Here is an 11,638-nt window from a genome sequence, read left to right on the forward strand (position 1 = left end):
GGGCAGTGTTCCAGGAATCTTGTGCTCAGCCTACTGTTACCATTCCCCTCCTGGGTGGGGGCCTTAGTTACTGTAGAAGAACTCAAAGATATTGTTATGTGTATTCCTTCCAGAGGAACCAGTACCTTGCTCCTTCCCTGCTCTATTAATTCACTGCTCCCCCTTTGTTTCTGTATTCCCTCACTTCACTGTTTAAACAAGCAGTCGTTTGAATCTGCCCTTTGGAAATCAGGGAAGGTCTAGGAGGCTGGATGAAGACTTTCCTACAGACAAGAAACCAGAAACAGGGGAGATGGAAAGAATTTGTATGGAGGTGGGTAGGAGGGGGTCCCCACAAAGTCCTGCTTGGTTTCATTTCCCATTCTTTTCCCAAGAAATCCATTAGAATATTGACATACATGCCAAACCATTTACTGATTTCTTCATTCATTTATTCAACAGTACTTATTGAGTACCTTTTGTGTCTGAGCACCAGGGTTACAAAGATGAGTCATATAGGTTTCCTGACTTTGAGACACCAAATATCTAGTGAGGAAAACAGACATAGAAACCAGCATGATAGGACTATATGAAGTGTGAGTTAACAGTGTTACCGAGCTCAGTTTTGGCTGCTCACTGCTTAAAGCCAATAATTGAGAGGCAAATGTCAGTAGGAAGGAAGGATGCTTTAATCAGAAAAGTCAGCAATCTGGGGAGAAGGTGGACTTTTGTCCCGAGACCAGCTCCAAAGATTCTGCTCAGCCATGATAGTTTTTAAAGGGAAAAAGGGAGAAATAATCTCAGTGAATCATTGAGGCAGGAGGTTGTATTCTGCATCACTTTCCATTGCCAGCAGACTGGCTGATATTATCTTGCACGAGTGATCTGCCTGCAGGATTGCTAAGGGGGGGTGTTGAGGGTAGAGAGCTAGTCATTCTTTAACTACTTAATTCTTTATTCTTCTTTTATCTAGGAAAAGAGTCAACAGGTTAGGCAAGGCATGACGTGTGTTCAGGAGAGCATAAGTCAGGAGTTAGTTTAAATTGCCTAGTGATCTTATTTTTTTTTTTTTTTTTGCGGTACGCGGGCCTCTCACTGTTGTGGCCTCTTCCATTGCGGAGCACAGGCTCCGGATGCACAGGCTCAGCAGCCATGGCTCACGGGCCCAACCGCTCCGCGGAATGTGGGATCTTCCCAGACCGGGGCACGAAACCGTGTCCCCTGCATCAGCAGGCGGACTCTCAACCACTGTGCCACCAGGGAAGCCCTGATCTCATTCTTATAATTAGGTTTTTTCAAGTTAGAGGGGGACAGAAGTGTGCAAACAGGAAAGGGGCAAAAGAGCTGCTTTCAACAGAAGTATGTACAAAGCTGGAGGAGTCAGTTGCCTTGGGATGAGAAGGGGAAAGTGGAACGTTTTGGCTTCATCTTCGATCACCCATGGGGAGTTTCCCAGGTAGAAGGGAAACCTAGAGAGAAAAATATGTGCTCAGAAATTGTAATTATTTAGCCTGTAAGAGCACTGTTTCTTTGGGGATAGATAAACAACAAAGTTTAATGTAGAAACTGGTAAACATTGAATGGCTGGTTTTCTTCCCAGTGGAGTGAGATTCCTGGAGCAAAAGAGAGGAGGATGGTTCTTATCCAGAGAAACATTGCAAAATCAAGTGGGCTAAAGACAGTTTGATATTTATACATTTGGATACTTGCTTTTTGCATTAAGTTTGTTTATCAAGCTCTAATTTAAAATTACTTCAAACCCAAATATTCCTTTGGTTGTACATACATTATTGAACTGAGACAGCATGACTAGAATAATCTTGGTTTGACCAAGATTATATATTATAAATATCTTTATTTGATTTTTCTCCTTTTCTTCCAGGATTATACACTGATTGTGAGCAGCCAGACGAAAACCTCTGTGGCCAAGAACAAGGACTGGGTGAGCCAAGGGTGAAGGGGCAAAGGATGTTAGATGACTCCATGGTCAAGCAAACAGCATGTTTGGCCTCATTGCCATGAATAATTGCTGAATTCTTTAGAATAGGGCAACTCAGGTAAATGAGTGCTCTTGTCCTCAACTGACCACATTGGAGGTCTGTGTGGCCACTAGCCCCCGCCCTATTTTGGATAGGCTGTGCAACCCAGGGAATAGAGGAAGCTAGAACTAAGTCTTGTTTTGGCTTTCTTTAGATTGAATTTGTTATTGTTGTTTAAATTTGTGTTTAATTTTTTTTTTCATTCCTGAGATTTCCCTTCATTTTCCTATTCAAAAGGAAATCCTCCACATAAGTGTGTAGGTCTTTGGATGCCACTGAGGGGAAAAGAATGGAGAGCTTACTTTTTAATGCTTGTTATCATAAAATATATTATAGTTAATATTTTGGGTGGTGAATGAAGTAGATCGACTAACCATGTGTGAACATCTTCTTTGCTCTTAATGTGTTAGTTGAGATAGGAACATAGTATGTCAGAGTATTTATGAGTTGCTTTTACCCTGGAAAATGTGCTGGTGCACTGCATTGGTAATATCAAAAACAAACATTTCTGTATAAGGTGTTTTCTAGTCCTTCCATCCTCTGTATCTCTAAACACACTTTTGTTTACCCTGCATGATTGTAGTGGTACTCCATAATCCCCCTTTGTTTCCATAAGCCATAGGTAAAAATTGCTCTCAATAATCCATGGTAGCTTTCATTTAATAAATCATATCTTCTAGACATTTTTTTCTCTTCTCTTTATTAGGGCAGCCATCATTTCTACCTCCCTAAGAAAAACTGACATAGAGAATGAGAAATAGGAATCAAGGCACTAAAGTACTTTGAAAGACCTACAGTGTGAATATGTACTTCTTAGGAAGCAGGATCAGATGATACTGTTAGAAGAACTCTACATTTATTAATTCAATACCCATAACAACCCTAATCCCCAATTTATAACTCCCAGTTTTCAGTTTCAGCCTAGAGGTTATAAATAACTTGCCCCAAGGCATGGTTGAGTTGCTGGAGCCTGAATTCAGGTACTGTGGCCTCTCAAACATTATGCTACAAATAACTTGTGATTTTTTTTTTAATTTAACTTTTTTTTTTACATCTTTATTGGAGTATAATTGCTTTACAATGGTGTGTTAGTTTCTGCTTTATAACAAAGTGAATCAGTTATACATATAAATGTGTTCCCATATCTCTTCCCTCTTGCATCTCCCTCCCACCCTCCCTATCCCCCCCTTCTAGGTGGTCTTTAGTGCAAAAGAAAATCAGTTTTCTTGATTGAGTTTAATTGGTAAAGTTGACTGAGTTTAATTACCTTATAAAATCTATTTTAATTTTTCTGATTTTATGAAGAGGACTGATTTAAGTATACTTACAGCTACTGTACTTAGTTTCAAAGATATGAAATCAGGTGGCTGTACTCTGGCACACTAAGCAGCTGTATTGAGACTCACATGACTAACACTTGGCTGGACCCAACATCTGGTACTGGGCCACAGTAAGCACGCCCCGCTGGCTGAACTCAGAGATTCAAAACATTCAGTCTTTGCACATTAGCAGGCTTCTGCTTCGTTCATACAAGTGTGGATTTTGCATAAAGTACAAGGCAAATATGCATGAAACTTTTCAGAGGAAGATGGTATTTGGAGAGGTATTTCATCTTCAAATTATTTAAATTGGACATTGTTAAGTAGTTAGAACAAACGAAAACTTTCATATGTTATGTAAATTAGAAATCACGCAAAACAATATGATAAGAGTGGCTATTGCAACTCCCATAAAAAGAGAATAATGAACAGTACATAATAAAAGATGCTATGATTGGATGCTTAGGTTCAAAGATCATCTGACATTTACTAGCTATGTGATAATTAAAGTCATTTAACCTCTCTGTGACTTAGTTTCCTCATGTGTAAAATGAGGATAATAATGGCACCAATATCATATAGTTATTTTGAGTATTAAATCAGACAATATATAAAAAGCATGTACAGAGTGCCTGGTACAGAGTAAGCCCTCAATATTAGGAATTACTTCATTCTTGAGAATGTGTATTATGGATTGCTGTTTGTCTTAATTGGACCTCAACCAATGAGCGACTTCAACCAATAAGAACTTACTAATAAGCCATTTGTTTATACCAGCTATCAATACCCAAACTATTAAACTGAGGTGATAGTTGATGTTGTATAGGTTTGTGTACAGAGTGACTTACCATGGTGGGTGGCTTATGATACAATTAAAAGAATATAAACTTCTATGAATGGGTGAGTCTGTGACAAGGCCAGAAAAAAATTGAGAATCAATATATGCATAATGGCAAAGTAAAATGACTTTGGGAAAATACAGTTTGTCTCATGTCAAACTCTAGCCCAGGGCCAGGCTAGTTCTAGAGTCACCTCCAGCTTTGATGATTTTAGTTTATGTTCTACTGCATAGGCAGGCATTTTGAACTCAAAGATATTTTGGTTTAGATGATGATAATTATAGGACTTAAATCGTCTCTAAACTGTCACCCTAAAATATACTTCCAGTAGTTCTGTTGCTGGTAATATATCAGCAGTCTATGAGAAATATAATGGTTTATTTGTCAGTTAAATCCCTTAATTAAAAGTGGATTAGAGAGGAGATTGGTTCAGGATGGCAGAGCAGAAGGACGTGCTCTCATTCCCTCTTGCACGAGCACCAGAATCACAACTAACTGCTGAACAGTCATCGACAGGAAGACACTGGAACTCCCCAAAAAAGATACCCCACATCTAAAGACAAAGGAGAAGCCAAAATGAGATGGTAGGAGGGGGGCAATTACAATAAAATCAAAGCCCATAACCACTGGGTGGGTGACTCACAAACTGGAGAACAGTTATACCACAGAAGTCCACCAACTGGAGTGACAGTTCTGAGCCCGACATCAGGCTTCCCAACCTAGGGGTCCACCAATGGGAAGAGGAATTCCCAGAGATTCAGACTTTGAAGGCTAGCAGGATTTGATTGCAGGATTTCAAAAGGACTGGGGGAAACAGAGACTCCACTCTTAGAGGGGACACACAAAGTAGTGTGAGCATCAGGACCCAGGCGAAGGAGCAGTGACCCCATAGGAGACTGAACTAGACCTACCTGCTAGTGTTGGAGGGTCTCCTGCAGAGGCGGGGGGTGGTGGTGGCTGTGTCTCACCGTGAGGACAAGGAGACTGGCAGCAGAAGCTCTGGGAAGTACTCCTTGGCGTGAGCCCTCCTGAAGTCTGTCATTAGCCCCACCGAAGAGCCTGTAGGTGCTAGTGCTGGGTCGCCTCAGGTGAAAAAACCAACAGGGAGGGAACTCATCTGTTGGATACAACTCATCTGTTGGATGCCCCACCCATCAGCAGACAAGCAGATTAAAATTTTACTGAGCTCTGCCCAGCAGAGCAGCAACCAGCTCTACCCATCAGTAGTCCCTCCCATCAGGAAACTTGCACAAGCCTCTTAGATAGCGTAATCCACAAGAGGGAAGACAGCAGAAACAAGAAGAACTACAATCCTACAGCCTGTGGAACTAAAACCACATTTACAGATAGACAAGATGAAAAGGGCCATGTACCAAATTAAGGAACAAGACAAAACCCTAGAAAAACAACTAAATGAAGTGGAGATAGGCAACCTTCCAGAAAAAGAATTCAGAATAATGATAGTGAAGGTGATCCAGGACCTCGGAAAAAGAATGGAGGCAAAGATCGAGAAGGTGCAAGAAATGATTACTGAAGACCTAGAAGAATGACAGAACAAACAAACAGAGATGGACAATACAATAACTGAAGTGAAAAATACACTAGAAGGAATCAATAGCAGAATCAGTGAGGCAGAAGAACGGATAAATGATCTGGAAGACAGAATGGTGTAATTCACTGCTGTGGAACAGAATGAAGAAAAAAGCATGAAAAGAAATGAAGACAGCCTAAGAGACCTCTGGGACAACATTAAATGCAACAGCATTCACATTATAGGGGTCCCAGAAGGAGAAGAGAGAGAGAAAGGACCCGAGAAAATATTTGAAGAGATTATAGTCAAAAACTTCCCTAACATGGGAAAGGAAATAGCCCCCAAGGCCAGGAAGTACAGAGCGTCCCGTACAGGATAAACCCAAGGAGAAACACGCCAAGACACATAGAAATCAAACTGGCAAAAATTAAAGACAAAAATTATTGAAAGCAGCAAGGGAAAAATGACAACATACAAGAGAACTCCCATAAAGTTAACAGCTGATATCTCAACAGAAACTCTACAAGCCAGAAGGGAGTGGTATGACATATTTAACGTGTTGAAAGGGAAGAACCTACAACCAAGTTTACTCTACCCAGCAAGGATCATATTCAGATTTGATGGAGAAATCAAAAGATTTACAGACAAGCAAAAGCTGAGAGAATTCAGCACCACCAAACCAGCTCTACAACAAATGCTAAAGGAACTTCTCTAAGTGGGAAACACAAGAGAAGAAAAGGGCCTACAAAAACAAACCCAAAACAATGAAGAAAAAGATATAGCATGCAAATGGAAATCAGAAGAAGGCTGGGGTAGCAAAACTCACATCAGATAAAATAGACTTTAAAATAAAGAATGTTACAAGAGACAAGGAAGGACACTACATAATGATCAAGGGATCAATCCAAGAAGAAGATATAACAATTATAAATATATATGCACCCAACATAGGAGCACCTCAACACATAGGCAACTGCTAACAGCTCTAAAAGAGGAAATCAACAGTGACACAATAATAGTAGGGGACTTCAACACCTCACTTACACCAATGGACAGATAATCTAAACAGAATATTAATAAGGAAACACAAGCTTTAAATGACACAATAGACCAGATAGATTTAATTGATATTTATAGGACATTCCATCAAAAAACAGCATATTACACTTTTTTCTCAAGTGCACGCAGAACATTTTCCAGGATAGATCACATCTTGGGTCACAAATCAAGCCTCAGTAAATTTAAGAAAATTGAAATTGTATCAAGCATCTTTTCTGACCACAACGCCTTGAAATTAGAAATGAATTACAGCGAAAAAAAAGTAAAAAACACAAACACATGGAGGCTAAACTATGTTACTAAATACCAAGAGATCACTGAGGAAATCAAAAAATACCAAGAGACAAATGACAACAAAAACATAATGATCCAAAACCTATAGGATGCAGAAAAAGCAGTTCTAACAGGGAAGTTTATAGCAATACAATCCTACCTCAAGAAACAACAAACATCTCAAATAAACAATCTAACTTTACACCTAAAGGAACTAGAGGAAGAAGAACAAGCAAAACCCGAAGTTAGTAGAAGGAAAAAAATCATAAAGATCATAGCAGAAATAAATGAAATAGAAACAAAACAATAGCAAAGATCAATAACACTGAAAGCTGGTTCTTTGAGAACATAAACAAAACTGATAAACCATTAGCCAGCCTCATCAAGAAAAGAGGGAGAGGACTCAAATCAATAAAATTAGGAATGAAAAAGAGGTTACAACGGACACCACAGAAATACAAAGCATCCTAAGAGTACTACAAGCAACTCTATGCCAATAAAATGGACAACCTGGAAGAAATGGACAAATTCTTAGAAAGGTATAACCTTCCAAGACTGAACCTGGAAGAAAAAGAAAATATGAACAGACCAATCACAAGTAATGAAATTGAAACTCTAATGAAAAATCTTCCAACAAACAAAAGTCCAGGACCAGATGGCTTCACAGGTGAATTCTATCAAACATTTAGAGAAGAGGTAACACCCATCCTTCTCAAACTCTTCCAAAAAATTGCAGAGGAAGGAACACCTCCACATTCATTCTATGAGGCCACCGTTGCCCTGATACTAAAACCAGACAAAGATACTACAAAAAAAGAAAATTACAGACCAGTATCATTGATGAATATAGATGCAGAAGTCCTCAACAAAATACTAGCACACAGAATCCAACAACACATTAAAAGGATCATACACCATGATCAAGTGGGATTTATCCCAGGGATGCAGATTCTTCAACATACGTAAATCAATCAATGTGATACACCATATTAACAAATTGAAGAATAAAATCCGTATCTCAGTATATGCAGAAAAGCTTTTGACAAAATTCAACACTCATTTATGATAAAAGCTCTCCAGAAAGTGGGCATAGAGGGAACCTACCTCAACATAATAAATAGCCACTGCAAACATCATTCTCAATGGTGAAAAACTGAAAGCATTTCCTCTAAGATCAGGAAAAAGACAAGGATGTCCACTCTCACCACTCTTATTCAACATAGTTTTGGAAGTCCTAGCCATGGCAATCAGAGAAGAAAAAGAAATAAAAGGAATACAAATTGGAAAAGAAGAAGTAAAACTATCAGTGTTTGCAGATGACATGATACTATACATAGGGAATCCTAAAGATGCCACCAGAAAACTACTAGAGCTAATCAATGAATTTGGTAAAGTTGCAGAATACAAAATTAATGCACAGAAATCTCTTGCACTCCTATGCACTAATGATGAAAAATCTGAATGAGAAATTAAGGAAACATTCCCAATTACCATTGCAACAAAAAGAATAAAATACCTACAAATAAACCTACCAAGGGAGACAAAAGACCTGTTTGTAGAAAACTATAAGACACTGATGAAGGAAATTAAAGATGATACAAACAGATGGAAAGATATACCATGTTCTTGGATTGGAAGAATCAACATTGTGAAAATGACTCTACTACCCAAAGCAATCTACAGATTCAATGCAATCCCTATCAAATTACCAATGGCATTTTTTACAGAACTAGAACAAAAAAATCTTAAAATTTGTATGGAGACACAAAAGACCCCGAATAGCCAAAGCAGTCCTGAGGGAAAAATGTGGAGCTGCAGGAATCAGACTCCCTGACCTCAGACTATACTACAAAGCTACAGTAATCAAGACAATATGGTACTGGCACAAAAACAGAAATATAGATCAATGGAACAGGATAGAAACCCCAGAGATAAACCTACGCATCTATGGTCAACTAATCTATGACAAAGGAGGCAAGGATACACAGTGGAAAAAAGACAGTGGTGTCAGGAAAACTGGACAGCTACGTGTAAAAGAATGAAATTAGAACACTCCCTAACACCATACACAAAAATAAACTCAAAATGGATTCGAGACCTAAATGTAAGACTGGACACTTTAAAACTCTTTAGAGGAAAACATAGGCAGAACACTCTTTGACATAAATCACACCAAGATCTTTTTTGATCCAACTCCTTGAATAATGGAAATAATAACAAAAATAAACAAATGGGACTTAATGAAACTTCAGAGCTTTTGCACAGTAAAGGAAACTACAAACAAGACCAAAAGACAGCCCTCAGAATGGGAGTAAATATTTGCAAATGAATCAACGAACAAAGGATTAATCTCCAAAATATATAAACAGCTCATGCACCTCAGTATTAAAAAAAGAAACAACCCAATCCAAAAATGGGCAGAAGACCTAAGAAGACGTTTCTCCAAAGAAGACATACAGATGGCCAAGAAGCACATGAAAAGCTGCTCAACTTCACTAATTATTAGAGAAAGGCAAATCAAAACTACAATGAGGTATCACCTCGCACCAGTTAGAATGGGCATCATCAGAAAATCTACAAACAACAAATGCTGGAGAGGGTGTGGAGAAAAGGGAACCCTCTTGCACTGTTGGTGGGAATGTAAATTGATACAGCCACTATGGAGAACAGTATGGAGGTTCCTTAAAAAACTAAAAATAGAATTACCATATGACCCAGCAATCCCACTACTGGGCATATACCCAGAGAAAACCATAATTCAAAAAGACACATGCACCCCAATGTTCATTGCAGCACTGTTTACAATTGCCAGGTCATGGAAGCAACCTAAATGCCCATTAACAAACGAATGGATAAAGAAGACGTGGTGCATATATACAATGGAATATTACTCACGCATAAAAAGAACGAAATTGAGTCATTTGTAGAGAAGTGGATGGATCTAGAGACTGTCATACAGAGTGAAGTAAAGTCAGAAGGAGAAAAACAATTCTTGTATATTAATGCATATATGTGGAAACTAGAAAAATAGTATAGATGGACTGGTTTGCACTGCAGAAATAGAGACACAGATGTAGAGAACAAATGTGTACAACAAGGGGGGAAAGCGGCTGGGGTGGTGTGGTGGTGTGATGAGTTGGGAGATTGGGATTGGCATAGATACCCTAATACGTACAAAATGGTTAACTAATGAGAACCTGCTGTATAAAAAAATAAATAAAATGAAATTCAAAAAAAAAATTCAAAGGTACACCCCCCAAAGCTTTTCAGAAAATGTTATTTTTGTTTCAGTGGGAAGTCAGAGGTATGCAGTTGGAATTAGCAAATGATATCTCATTACAGCTTATCCACTGCTTGATACCCAGATCCAGTGCCATTTTTCCATTGTGTGTCTACTTTGCAGACAAAGTTTACCAGTCTTTACTTTCATCAATAAAAATCTGCTAGAAACTGGCACTTCTGATATTCAGTACAGATCTTTAATCTTATTCTGTTGAACAATGCTTAAGTTTAATCAGTGTTAAAATAACCTACAAAATAATTTCTTGAAGTGGTGTCATGTGTACTCTGGAATTTAGAGAGTATATTCTCTAAAATTTCACATATTATCATGTTTTGATAATTTTGAAATTTTGATAATTTACTTTTAGGATTTACTCTCTAAATCTGGAAAACTTTTTTTTCCTCTTTTTTTTTGGTAACAAACTGCAAATGGTTTATTTCTAAAACTAACCAGATAAGGAAGTCTTAAGAGTCCATGCTTTTATGTTATGAATTTTTTATTTTTAGTCTTAGGAAATGAGCATTGGAATATGAATTGACTTTTGTCCATGCAGTCTTCCAGCTATAGCTTTCCTTGCCCTTTCCTTCAAGTCCCTGTTTATATACCCCATCATTCTTAGAAAGGATTCTTATCTTTAAAAATTTGGGTTTTGCCATTAAAATTTATGTAATCTTACTCAAAAAAAAAAAAAAAGTGGGTTAGAGGTGAGTGTACTAAAAAAGACTACAATGTTCCATATTTTGTGAATTGGTAATCAGCCTGCTTTAAAACATTAGACTTTTTATTGAATTTTATTTTATTTTATACAGCAGATTCTTATTAGTTACATATTTTATACAAATTATTGTATATATGTCAATCCCAATCTCCCAGTTCATTCCACCACCACCACCCCCCGCCCCGCTTTCCCCCCTTGGTGTCCATACTAAAACGTTAGACTCATTTTTAAATGGTGCCTATATTATCTGCTATTCATTCCCATTTACAAATGGTTACTAAATAAATTTTTAAATGCATGAAAAGAACAAAAAAAGACTTCATATGCCACAAGTGTATTCTGAAAAAGCTGGCCAATTTTCCCAAAAACTCAGACTACTAATAGAAAGTATTAAAAATAATAAATTTTATAGAATTCTTGCTTTATTATACTTCTATGACTTTTTACTGGAATGCTTGCCACACCTAACTTACTAGCATCTTTGGTTTTAGTCAGTATCCTGATTTTTCTCTGTATTAGTAATCTACCCCAACACCCAGGTTGGTGCAACTTCTGTTTACTTGAATGCCCCAGAATTAATTTTATATAAGCTGTGAAT

The 11,638-nt window shown here is 37.9% G+C and overlaps 1 long non-coding RNA gene across 1 annotated transcript; it reads right to left on the bottom strand.

Annotated features, from left to right (window-relative positions):
- Positions 1 to 1,035: 1,035 nt before the first annotated feature.
- Positions 1,036 to 5,256, bottom strand: LOC132425920 (uncharacterized). The gene is made up of 2 exons (XR_009519542.1): positions 5,088 to 5,256; positions 1,036 to 4,729 (listed from the first exon to the last, which is right to left on the bottom strand). It is a non-coding gene; the product is annotated as an uncharacterized lncRNA (long non-coding RNA).
- Between the last annotated feature and the right edge of the window lie 6,382 nt (positions 5,257 to 11,638).

This window comes from Delphinus delphis, chromosome 5 (assembly GCF_949987515.2).
Source record: "Delphinus delphis chromosome 5, mDelDel1.2, whole genome shotgun sequence".
NCBI lineage: Eukaryota > Metazoa > Chordata > Mammalia > Artiodactyla > Delphinidae > Delphinus > Delphinus delphis.